The sequence below is a fragment of the Nuphar pumila genome, chromosome 5, assembly GCF_984573655.1.
Source record: "Nuphar pumila chromosome 5, dmNupPumi1.hap1.1, whole genome shotgun sequence".
NCBI lineage: Eukaryota > Viridiplantae > Streptophyta > Magnoliopsida > Nymphaeales > Nymphaeaceae > Nuphar > Nuphar pumila.
In genome coordinates, this window is record NC_143253.1 from 92436103 (window position 1) to 92450063 (window position 13961).

General features: G+C 36.6%; 1 pseudogene; it reads left to right on the forward strand.

Annotated features, from left to right (window-relative positions):
- Window positions 1-819: 819 nt before the first annotated feature.
- On the forward strand, window positions 820-11400 carry LOC149837819 (subtilisin-like protease SBT3; annotated as a pseudogene).
- Window positions 11401-13961: the final 2561 nt, after the last annotated feature.

Consider the following 13961-nt stretch of genomic DNA (forward strand, 5'->3'; position numbering starts at 1 on the left):
AATGACCTCAATGCCCATATCTAAAATCTACATTAATTAAATAACTAGGCTACAATAAAATTCATCTAACTGCATTAAAATATATACATGTCAACCAAAGGGCATACAGGGAAGGAAAACAAAAATCACAATACTAAGTTAATGCTACATTGACTAAAACGAAAATTAAGAGTTATAATTATTCTAATTGTATTTTAGTTAAAGAGCGGACTTTGCTTGATTCCATGCCACGAGGAACCTCGTTGATGCTGGAAATACACCATGGAACCATGTCCTACAGCTGCAACACGTTGGAAATCCACCGAAGATGGAGGATGAACCGATTCTCGATCGGGGGGCATAGAAGACCGGATGGAGGTAGAGTCGGCCCTTCTCGTTGGAGTGTTTCGTACTTTCACATGAAAAAAGTGTTTCCCACCTCTGCTGCACCTGCAAAACACAGCAACAAAGTGATTAGCCAACAGGGAAGATAAAGAAATGAAAAGATTTAAAAGAGAGACAAGGTAGAAGGCTTGGATCTCAAGCTTTTCTTTATGTCTTCAATGGAGATGGAAGGAGGTGAGGGTTGAGAAGGGGGCTGGAGTTAGATTCGTGCCCCTAGGGTACGAAAACCAAAGCAAAGACAAGGAATGGCTGGGCGTCCCTCACCCCTATACACGATTTTGCCTCTTTGGGCGTTTTTACAAAAAGAGGTTTAAAAATAAAATAATGTTTGGGCGCCTCTTTCTACAGGGGTTTTTTGGAAAATAATTTATGAAAAACATGAATGGGTATGCTGGAGTGGATCTACATCAATATTGGCCCAGATCCAAGGCCCAGATGGGTGGTTTGGATCCTGAATATCCGATTCAACTCCAAGGTTTGACCCGCAACACTAGAAATGCATTAATTTCCTCAAATTAACTCTGATTTTGATGAAATTCGAACCAGAGCTCTATAATATCATTATGCACCTAAGTGTATGCTTTAAACCTATAGATGATGCATTTATGCAGTGAAAATGTGTTAATAAAGCATATAATTTATGCATCATCAGTAGCAAATCAGTGGAAGAGTTACCATTGTATTACAATGAATCTGTTGTTGAATGCAATAACCGCGAAGCACTCAAGGATGCGAGAAATAAGGTTTGTGTATGTGAAAGTTTTGTTGATGAATCCTTAGTATTCGAGACCTCTGTGGTTGCTGCTGCACAAGGAGCAGGTGCTTTACTCCTGACCAATTCCTCAATTATGGTGAGAGCAAAAGACTTTTAGTGTCCAGCAGCTGTATTGAAGCCCACTGATTAAGTACCAGTAAGGAATTATATAAGAACCAGCAAAAATACAACTGTTAGCCTAAAGTTCCGCAAGACATTTGCCAGCATCAAGCCAGCACCTCAAATAGCAGATTTCCGTTCGAGAGGGTCGTCTTTTGGCAGTTTAATGATTCTGAAACCCGACATTATAGCACATGTTTCTCTTATTTTGGCCGCTTATCCTCTTAACTCATCTGTCACAGTATTGCAGGACATATATACCTGGTATTGGCTATAATTTACAAGAACATTATGTAGTATTAGTAAGAGGAGGAAGGGTTAAGAATTTACCCGGTGTGAGATATCACATTGTTCGAGGAACCCTAGATGTTGTTGAAAGTGCACTAGGATCGAGGAAACGAGCACTAGAGGGGGGGTGAATAGTGCTTTTAAAACTTTCTGCGGAATATTGAAGGATTTTGCAAATCTCAAAGCAAACACACAAAGAACACGAGATTTTATCCTGGTTCGGTCAAACCCGACCTACATCCAGTCCCCAAGCAAAACCCGCTTGAGATTTTCCACTATCAACCTTGTAAACTACAAGATCACACAGACCATAACCGGTCCCACTTTCAATAACAATCCTACTGAAAGCAAACAACTCCTTTACACCAAGGAGTCCTTTTTACACAAAAGAAATAACAACTTACAATACAACCTATGAGCCTTCCTTTTGAATGCAAATGAGATGCAATTGGCTTTTGAGGTTGTTGAAACACTCTACTCACGAATTCACTATCTCTCAAAGTGATTTGAGTGAAAAACTGAAGTGAAAATATCACGTGAGTGAGAAAACAAATACTTGAATGAATAGGAGTGAAAAGCAAGAAGTAATTCAATATAATTCTATTGAATTTAATGTTTTTGAGTGTAGAATGCACTCATATTTATAGTTAAAATATTCCATACGTTGAGAGTATGAAAGGGTGTCAAAACTGTCCATTTCGAACGATCAAAACGTTTGAAAAATGAAAAGACACACCTTTGTGAAGTTTCAGGAAAATAGCAAAATTAGTCGACTGAAACATCAGTTAGTCGACTAATAGTTAGTTATTAGTAGACTGACAGTTATCGTCGGTCGACTGATCTGTTAATCGAGCCGTTTGAAAATCTGAACTTTTGAAACTTAGTCGACTTGAGAAAAGTTAGTCGACTGATAATATCATCAGTAGACTGAAAAACCTTTTAGTCGACTGCTGTTAAAAACTTCTGAAAAACAAATATTCTGTTCGGTCGACTGAAAAAAAACATTAGTCGACTGCTGCTAAATTTTTCAGAAAACACATGTTTTGTTCAGTCGACTGAAAAACCATTAGTCGACTGCTACTAATTTTCCAGAAAATATACATTCTGTCCAGTCGACTGATAAAACCTTCGGTCGACTAATTTGACAAAAATAACTTTTTAGAAAATATGGCGCGAAAGGATTAGTCGACTGATAAGTCTATTGGTCGACTAATAAACATGAAAATTTAAGAAAAGAGTTTTCTAAAAAGATTTTCAAAAGAGTTTCTTTTAGAAAAGTTTTTCTAAAGACTTTTAAGGTGAAATGCAACCTAAATATGCACTCTAAGTAAGGCTCTTACAAGAATCTAAGACTTTTAATGAATTAAACATATGCACACTAGTCTTCAAAGATTCTTCACTGAATTCTTCAATTTCTTCATAGCCTTAGCTGAAATGCAGTTGATTTCACTTGCTCATCATCAAAACCTTGTACTTGAAGTATCATGTATGGCTTCATAGTCGTAACAATCTCCCCCTTTTTTATGATGACAAACTTAATCAAAGATGAAACTTTTTAGATGCATAGATGAAGATTTTACTCCCACTATCAATATGCTGCAAAACATTAAAAGTTAGCACATATATCACATATTGATTGGTTTGCATTTCCATTCATCATTTTTTCATGCATTTAGAAATACATTCATTCAAAGCTTTCTTTTTCTCTTAATTGTGCATTTCTCATGCAAGATCTCCTGTAATGTTATCTTTATCTTTTTCTCCCCCTTTGTCAGAATCAAAAAGAGTAAGGGCAAAAATAGCATAAGCAGAAATAGACTTTTAACTCGTATCTCTATTTTAAAACACGGCAAGAGAGTTTCGGCGTGCTTTGAAGATGCGCCAATCACTACAAGAGGATTCCGGCGTTTGAAGATCACGGCCAGAAGATTCCGGTGTCTCCCTGTTACGGTAAGAAAATTCCGGTGATGATGGAGTCGAACGGCACTCCGAGGGTTTTTTGGAAGAGAGAGAGGCAAGAGAGAAAAAGGGGTTTAAGGGTTTCGTTTTTAAGAAAAACGAAAAGGTACGAAGTGAAACGATGCCTCTTTTAAAAAAAATGGGTTTTAAAACAAATCCAAGGGGTGTCGGGTCCCTTCACTTAAATTTTTTTTAAAAAAAAAAAAATTAGTCGACTAAAACTTTATTGGTCGACTAAAAAAGTGCGACTTATTCTAAAAATATCATCAGTCGACTAGAACTATATTGGTCGACTAATATGATGCGATACATTCCAAAATATAAAAACACCAGTCGACTAGAATTTTATCGGTCGACTAATATAGTGTGATTTTGAGATTTTGTTCAAAAATCAGCATTTTTATAAATCCAAAAATGAGCAAATACCTAGTTCTCTCCTAATTCTAATAAAATCTTCATTTTTAAGAGGTTTAGTGAAGATATCGGCATGTTGTTCTTTAGTGAAAATAAAATTTAACGAAATATCTCCTTTTAACACATGATCTCTTAAAAAATGATGTCTAACTTCAATATGCTTAGTTCTTGAGTGTTGAATAGGATTTTTCGAAAGATTTATAGCACTAGTGTTATCACAATAAATAGTTGTTGTGGAGTAGTTTAAACCAAAATCTTTTAAGGTCTGTTTCATCCAAAGTACTTGTGAACATGCTAAACTAGCCGCTATATATTCAGCTTCAGTTGTTGAGAGTGATACTGAATTTTGCTTTTTACTAAACCAAGAGATTAAGGAATTTCCCAAGAAATGACAAGTTCCACTAGTACTCTTGCGATCAGATTTACTTCCTGCAAAATCTGCATCACTATATGAAACTAAATCAAAGGAAGATGATTTTGGGTAAAACAAACCGAAATCTGAAGTATCTTTCAAATAACGAAGAATTTGTTTTACTGCAGTTAAATGAGATTCCTTTGGATTAGCTTAAAATCTTGCACACATACAAACACTAAACATAATATCAGGTCGACTAGCAGTTAAATATAATAGAGATCCGATCATACCTCTGTAGAGCTTAGTATCTACACTTTTACCATTTTCATCTTTATCAAGAGAAGTAGTTGTACTCATAGGATTCCTTCTTGATTTTGATGAGTCCATTCCAAATCTCTTGAGAAGTTCTTTTGTATACTTACCCTGATTGATGAAGATTTCTTCTTCAGTTTGCTTTATTTGAAGTCCAAGGAAGTAGTTTAATTCGCCCATCAAGCTCATTTCAAACTCTTCCTGCATAGCCTTAGCAAATTCTTTACAAAGAGAATCATTAGTAGAACCAAATATTATGTCATCAACATAAATTTGCACAATAAGAATATCTGAATTAAAATGTTTAATAAATAAAGTGGAGTCTACCCGACCAATGGAAAAACCAGATTGTTCTAGAAAATTTCGTAGTCTTTCATACCACGCTCTTGGTGCTTGTTTAAGTCCATACAAAGCTCTTTTCAATTTGTAGACCTTTTTCTGGATATTTCTCATTTTCAAAACCTGGGGGTTGCTCTACATAAACTTCTTCATTGATGTGTCCATTTAAAAATGCACTCTTAACATCAATTTGATATAACTTGAAGTTCATGTAACTAGCAAAAGCAAGCATCATACGAATTGACTCTAATCGAGCCACTGGTGCATAGGTTTCATCAAAATCTATGCCTTCTTCTTGATTATAGCCTTGTGCCACTAGCCTTGCTTTGTTACGAATGACTTCACCATTTTCATCCAGCTTATTTCGGAAGACCCATCTTGTTCCAATTACTGGATGATCCTTTGGTTTATCAACTAGATCCCAAACATCATTCCTAGTAAATTGGTTAAGTTCTTCAGACATGGCTAAAAGCCAAAATTCATCATCACATGCCTCATTGATATTCTTTGGTTCTAATTTAGATATGAAAGCAACATTTGCAATATATTTTTCTAACTGCCTTCTAGTTTGGACACCACTCTTTATTTCACCAATAACTTGTTCATGTGGATGATTAGGAACTTCTTTCCAAACCGGTTGAAGAGGAATATTTTCTTGAGAAGTACTCGCTATCAAGGGTTCTTCTTGAAGTATTGCTTCTTCTTCTTCGCTTAGAGGTATAACCTGCTCACAATTCTCATCAAATGCAACATGTAAAGATTCTTCAATACAAGATGTTCTTTTATTGAAAATACGATATGCTTTACTTCTAGAAGAATATCCAAGAAATATTGATTCATCTGATTTTGAATCAAACTTATCAAGATTATCTTTGGTATTTAACAAGAAACATTTACTACCAAAAATTTTGAAATATGAGATCTTTGGTATACGATCATAATACAATTCAAAACATGTTTTATGTAAAATTGGTCGAATAAGAACACGATTTAAGACATAACATGCTGTATTAATTGCTTCAGCCCAAAAATATTTTGGTAAATTTTTATCTTGAAGCATGGTTCTAGCACATTCTTGCAAAGTTCTATTCTTTCTTTCAACAACTCCATTTTGTGGAGCCGCTCTAGGAAAAGCAAAGTTGTGAGATATACCATGTAAATCACAAAACTTTAGAAAAGATTCATTTTCAAATTCACCACCATGATCATTACGAATTTTAATAATAGATGTAGATTTTTCATTTGTAATTCTTCTACAAAGTTTAGAAAATTTTGAAAAAGCATCATTTTTGCTTTTTAGAAAAATCACCCATGTAAACCGAGAATAATCATCTACTATAACAAAAGCATACTTGCTACCATTCAAACTTTGAATTCTAGATGGTCCAAATAGATCTAAATGTAAAAGTTTAAGAGGACATTTTGTTGAAACTATATCTTTAGCTTTAAAAGAACTCTTAATTTGTTTACCCCTTTGACAAGCATCACATAAGTGATCCTTTTTATATGGTATTCTAGGTAGGTCTCTTACAAGATCATTCTTGGATAATTTTGAAATAATTTTAAAATTAACATGTCCAAGTCTCTTGTGCCATAACCATTGAATTTCATTTGAAACAATAAGACATTTTTCAGTAAAAGAGGGTAATTCATCTAGATATAGTTCATACACATTGTTTCTTCTTTTACCTTTAAAAATGATCTTTTTAGATTGAAAATAAAAAATTAAGCATAAATCATTTCCAAAAGAAACATGAAAACCTTTATCACATAATTGACTAATAGATATTTAAACCATCCACTAAAAGAACATTTTCTATCAAGGGAAATTTTGGATTACCAATATTACCAATACCTATCACTTTTCCCTTGTTATTGTCACCAAAGGTGATGGTTCCTTCATCCTTATTTTGGAGGGTGGAAAATAACTCTGGCCTTCCAGTCATATGTTTGGAACAGCCGCTGTCCAATATCCATTTGCTCCTTATGTTGTGTACCTACAACAAAATCAGAAAACAGAGCATTTGACCCCTTTCTATTTTTGGGTCCATGAGAGTTAGTCTTAGGAACCCATATCCATTTGGATTTTGGTTTCCTTTGATAATAAATATTCTTTCTATAAAAGGATTTAGAATAAACATTTCTAGAATAAACATTTCTAGAATAATCATTTCTAGATGCATTTCTATTAGAACTAGAAAGTTTAGTTTTATGAACAAAAGGTTGAGAATAATGTCTTTGATTTTTTACCACATAGTTTGGTCTATTTTGAGTATCAAAGAAGCTATATCCCAATCCGGTTTTATTAACCGAGCATCTTTGAGAACCAAGAAGTTTTTCTAGATTCTCTTGACCATTTGTGAATTTGGTCACTATAGAAAGAAGATCATTTGACTTTTCTTTAAGACTAGATATTTCATTTTGTAAGAGATTGGTTCTAACTCCAATTTCTTTTATCTCAAGTGCTTGGCAAGAATTTTCCTTCTTGAGATCTTCTATTTCTTGAAGTAACACTTTATTTTGAGAGTCAAGAGTTAAATTTTCAGTTTTTAACTCTTTATTTTTAGAACTAAGACTCTTAAATTTAGCATATAAATCATTAAATGCTTCAAATAACTCATCATAGTCAAATTGACTTACCGAATCTTCTTGTGCTACAAAACACATGTTGGCGACTTCTTCATTTGATTCTTCATCGGAAGAGGAGTCACTATCATCCCAACAGGCTTGAAATGTCTTTTTCTTCTTGAATTGGTCCTTGGGCTTGAATTTGAGAAGAGGACAATCTTTCTTGATATGTCCTACCTTTTTGCAGTTAAAGCACTTTACTTCATTGGGAATGGAAGAATCTGCTTTCTTTGCCTTTCTTTGAAATCTTCCCTTTTTGATGAATCTTCTGAATTATCTTGTGATGAGGGCAATATCTTCATCTTCTTCAGAATTTTCTGAGTCAGAAGTAGCCTTGAAAGCAAGAGATTTCTTCTTGGGCTCTTCTTCATGTCTGTCTTGATGTTGGACCTCATATGCCATTAGGTTACCAACTAAGTCTTCAAGAGTGAGAGTATTGAGATCATTTGCTTCTTCAATAGCAGTGGTTTTTCTCTCCCATTCAGAAGTTAAACACCTTAGAATCTTTCTGACTAAATCCACTTGTGAATATTCTTTTCCAAGGGATTTCAAAGTGTTAGTTATATCGGTCATTCTAGTTACCATGTCCGATATAGATTCATTTTGCTTCATTTTGAACAATTCAAATTTATGAACTAAAGAAGCAATTTTAGATTTCTTTACCTTTGACGTACCTTCGTGAGTTACGAAAAGAGTATGCCAGATTTCATTAGCTGTAGAGCATTGAGAAATGCGATTGAACTCTACCTTGTCAACGCCACAATATAAGGCATTCATTGCCTTGGCATTAAGTGAAGCAGTCTTCTTTTCATCATCGGTCCATCGGCTGAAATCAGTTGATGGAGTTTGGTACTTTTCTGAAACAACTCTCCAGATATCGAGATCCATGGATTGCAGAAATATTGTCATTCTTACTTTCCAGTATCCATAGTTTGTTCCGTCGAAGAGAGGAGGACGAACAGAGGAACTTCCTTCTTTGTGCTGAGATGTTGTAGTTGCCATGCTAGATGATGGTCAAAACAAAGTAATAGCAAACCTGTGCTCTGATACCAAATGAAAGTGCACTAGGATCGAGGCAACGAGCACTAGAGGGGGGGTGAATAGTGCTTTTAAAACTTTCTGCGGAATATTGAAGGATTTTACAAATCTCAAAGCAAACACACAAAGAACACGAGATTTTATCCTGGTTCGGTCAAACCCGACCTACATCCAGTCCCCAAGCAAAACTCGCTTGAGATTTTCCACTATCAACCTTGTAAACTACAAGATCACACAGACCATAACCGTTCCCACTTTCAGTAACAATCCTATTGAAAGCAAACAACTCCTTTACACCAAGGAGTCCTTCTTTTTACACAAAAGAAATAACAACTTACAATACAACCTATGAGCCTTCCTTTTGAATGCAAATGAGATGCAATTGGCTTTTGAGGTTGTTGAAACACTCTACTCACGAATTCACTATCTCTCAAAGTGATTTGAGTGAAAAACTGAAGTGAAAATATCATGTGAGTGAGAAAACAAATACTTGAATGAATAGGAGTGAAAAGCAAGAAGTAATTCAATATAATTCTATTGAATTTGATGTTTTTGAGTGTAGAATGCACTCATATTTATAGTTAAAATATTCCATACGTTGAGAGTATGAAAGGGTGTCAAAACTGTCCATTTCGAATGATCAAAATGTTTGAAAAATGAAAAGACACGCCTTTGTGAAGTTTCAGGAAAACGGCAAAATTAGTCGACTGAAACATCAGTTAGTCGACTAATAGTTAGTTATTAGTAGACTGACAGTTATCGTCGGTCGACTGATCTGTTAATCGAGCCGTTTGAAAATCTGAACTTTTGAAACTTAGTCGACTTAAGAAAAGTTAGTCAACTGATAATATCATCAGTAGACTGAAAAACCTTTTAGTCGACTGCTGCTAAAAACTTCTGAAAAACAAACATTCTGTTCGGTCGACTGAAAAAAAACATTAGTCGACTGCTGCTAGATTTTTCAGAAAACACATGTTCTGTTCAGTCGACTGAAAAACCATTAGTCGACTGCTGCTAATTTTCCAGAAAACATACATTCTGTCCAGTCGACTGATAAAACCTTCGGTCGACTAATTTGACAAAAATGACTTTTTAGAAAATATGGCGCGAAAGGATTAGTCGACTGATAAGTCTATTGGTCGACTAATAAACATGAAAATTTAAGAAAAGAGTTTTCTAAAAAGATTTTCAAAAGAGTTTCTTTTAGAAAAGTTTTTCTAAAGACTTTTAAGGTGAAATGCAACCTAAATATGCACTCTAAGTAAGGCTCTTACAAGAATCTAAGACTTTTAATGAATTAAACATATGCACACTAATCTTCAAAGATTCTTCACTGAATTTTTCAATTTCTTCATAGCCTTAGCTGAAATGCAGTTGATTCCACTTGCTCATCATCAAAACCTTGTACTTGAAGTATCATGTATGGCTTCATGGTCGTAACAGCTGTTGGAGTAAAGGATCATCAACAAGGATGTTCTAGTGTGTTGTGGATTCTTATCCAAGACATGTATCATTTGATGATGATGCCATATGAATTGCTAGAAACATGTAAAGTATATGGCTAACCCAATAACGAAAGTTTCGTAAGGGGACTGGAGCAGGCTACCATGAGACCAAAGATCTTCTTTCTAAAGAGATTCAGAACTATTATATTAATATGTCCAAGGTCCAATATTGAAATCATTTCAGAGGTTTTCCCTGACTTTGTCTGTGTCAAAAAAGAATTCGAAATACCTCAACTTTTTTAGAACAGGTCTGAGTCAAATAGCAATGATTCGAAACACTTCTTTTTAAACTATTTCGGAAACTGAATGACTCAATCGTATGGATATGTAAAATACAGGATTTCCAATCCTAGCAGGAAAAGGAGGAAAACAGATACTCAATTTCAAGTGAGTAAACAGAATTCCATACTCGATCTCATAGATACATGTAGAATTCTGTGGAAAGTCGTATTCGATGAAAGTCGTATGTACGGCTTGGAGGGAGATCTTTCATATCTTTCGAGATCCACCCTACAATATGGGGTAAAAAAGCCAAAATAAGTGATTCATTTTTAGCCCTTATAAAACTGATTCTTGAACCTTTTTCACGCTCATGTCACGTCGAGGTTATTTAGCAACTTCAATCTCATCTGTGGAACCTCCATGGCATGCCCTCATGCTTCGGGACTCGCAGCGCTACTCAAGTTCGTTCACCCCAACTAGAGCCCGGCCGCAATCAATTCGCTCAGCCATTATGACAACTACTGATATTTTAGACAATACATGAGAACTGATTGGCAATGGTGTGTCCCCACTGCAAACAGGTTCAGGTCAGATCAATCCAAGCAAGGCTATTGACCCTGGTTTGGTCTACGATGCCAATCGGCAGGACTATGTGAAATTCATTTGTGTCTTGAATTATACAAGAGAACAATTTCAGACAATTGCCAGGAATTCTTCAGAATATGGTAGGTGTGCGGGGGGACGTCGATCTGAATGACCCATCTTTCATTGCTTTGGTAGACAGGGGTCAGTCTTCCGGTGTGCAAAGATTCAAGAAGACTGTGACCAATGTAGCAGATGATGATCGTTCAACTTACAGAGAAAATTTGACAACAATGAGAAGCTTTAAAGTGATAGTAGCTCCTGCAAAGTTTGTATTCCAAAGGAGATACCAGAAGGCTTCTTTCACTCTTACATCGGAGGTGAAGCAACCAATGACTGAAAGCACAGTTTTTGGGTCACTGACTTGGGTAGATGATCAGAAAAATCATGTTGTAAGGAGTCCAATTGCGGCTACCACAGTCAGAGAGACAGAAAATTAAGAAAAAAGTGGTATTGTAAGAACCATTTTATGCACTGGTGGAGGGTTGATGGAACAGCATTAGCATTGTGGATCCATGTTCATCCTAGCAAGAGATTGTAAGTTGGCGGCACATTGACGACATAGAACAGGACGGTGTGCACTGAATAATTGATGAAAATTTCCAAAAAGATCTTGCCCTTGGCAGTCTGCCCGTGATTGTCGAAGTCGTAGATGGTGATAGGATCAGGCACATATTCTTCTTCCTTCAATCCTAAAGCCTTTGCTGTTATTTCTGGGCAAATGTTAAGGTTGCTGCCTCCATCAACAAGTACATGCGGGACAGTCATGCCCCTAGTCCTTACCACGATGTATAATGCATTGTTGTGGAATGAATGAGGCTTTGGCAAGTCCTCATCAGAAAAGGTGATAGGTTCGCCTGATTTATAATTTGTGCCATATCTTCAGGCATAGTGTCTGACTTCACCTTAATCTTTCTCAACAAATCATCTAGCTTTTCTTGATGCTTAGGAGAATCATGAGTCAATTCGAAAATAGAAATGTTGGAGAGCATTGTAATCGGCTTCTGGAAATTATCGGCCCGCTCTTCTGCTGCCTTAGAGGTTTATGCTTCCTCTGCGCAAGCTTCCTTCTTAAGGAATCTTTTCAGAAAAACTTGAGTTTTTTCGTTCTCAACTGACATATTCCTTTGGTTCAAAAATGAGAGGATGTTCATCCTATGAGACGTAGGTTGATCCTGATGTAGAACCATTACCTGATGCTGGATACTTAGTTCTTCAGTGGAGCATGGATGTATATGGCTTTGCAGAAGGAATGCATGCTCTGAAATGGTTGAGGCGGAATGTTTTGGGAATGGGGCGGACAAGATTTCCATTTTGCCTTCCTCTTCGTCTTCTATAAGGATGCTTTTATCAATGTAGTCCTGGATCAAATTTTTCAGGACAAAGCAATATTCTGTATTATGCCCTGTCGCCCTGTGGAACTTGCAATACTGCTCCTTGAACCTTCCCATGATCACTGGCGGATCTGCCACTTTGGGAAGTTTCACCATTCCGTGGGATAGTAAATATTCTAGAACTTTTTCCAAAGGCTGATCGAGAGGAGTAAATTTTTGATCCCTGCTCCAATTGATGTGCTTGGGCTTTTCCTGAAGATCCCCTTTTTGTTGAGGACCGTTTGAGAGAGGTTTATCATTGTTTTTGAAGAACTTTCCTTTTCTACCTCTATTCTGCTCAGGCTTCGTGCCACTGCCACTGCCATTCTTGCTGCTACTGCCCTGATTATCCCCGGGAGCATCGATTGAGTAAGTAAAGTGTGCCTTCTTCTTTGGATCCTGGATATTTTTGGCCAAAGTGACCCCATACATTCCATTTTCCGCTCCCATTTCGAGTCATTCTGCTCGTTCCGTCAATTCAATAAATGATTTGGATGGGTATGGGAAAATGAGGTTTTTCAAAGGCTGACAGAAGTTATTGAGGATAATTTGGAGGGCGTGCTCCTCAGAAATGAGATTTCTCATCTTATTACAAATACTCCTCCACTTATGAATGAAATCTCTGGCTTTTTCATTGGGTTTCTGCTTGAGGTTGCACAGATGATTGAGCATGGGCAAAGCTTCTGTATTGAACAGAAAACGCTCAACAAACATATTGACAACCTTGTCAAAATCCCTCAATTCAATGGGATTGACATGCTCAGCATACCATTTAGCAGCTATCCCCTCCAAACTGCGGGGGAAACAGAGAAAAAGGGCACTGTTATTCTCGCTGAACCGGGCGCATTCTGCAAAGAACATGGCAAGGTGGGCCTTAGGATCTCCGGATCCATCAAACTTAATGAACTTTCTGGGAGGTTCTCCAGATTGTTATCCCCTTCCAAGCCAAGGTAGAAATCCTGCCTGGTGTATGATCTTTTTCCCTTGTCCCAGATTTGCAGATCCTTGACTATCTTCGTCAATGCTTGAATCGGATCTTCCGCAGGTGCCCCGTACTTGGGTTTGCTTACTGGCATGGGTTCTTCAACTGTTCTCTTAGGCTGCCGCATATGCTTGGGAATATAGATCAGCTGCTCTTCTTCTTCAGAGTTCTCTTCTGCTGATTCTGAATCATCAAAGGTGCTATCACGTTGTACTTTCTGTTTACTGATTTTGATGAGCTTTTTCATGGGCGTCTTCTTAATCTTGCTTTTAGAAGCTGCTTTCTTTGAACCAGCCTTAGTCTGTTCTGCCATCATTTTGGACATCATCTTTTAGAAGACTCTGTACATAGCAGGATCAACATCGCTCTCGTCCTCTGAGTCGTGTTTCTTGGATAATCTGGGAGAATTCATTTCTTCTTGCTTGCTATCGTTGTGCTGCTGAACAGTCTGCTTACCAGCTCTAGTCTGAACCATTTTTGAGATGGCAAAGTTTTTTTGCAGGATACGAGAATGGTTAGAGTATGGAAGAGACTTTTTGAAAATCATAATTCTTTGAAAAAAAACAAGAATGAAGAGCTTTGGTAGACAATTTTCAAAAGATTATCCCATTACTCGGGATTGGGTTATCACAAGATTTGTGATAAT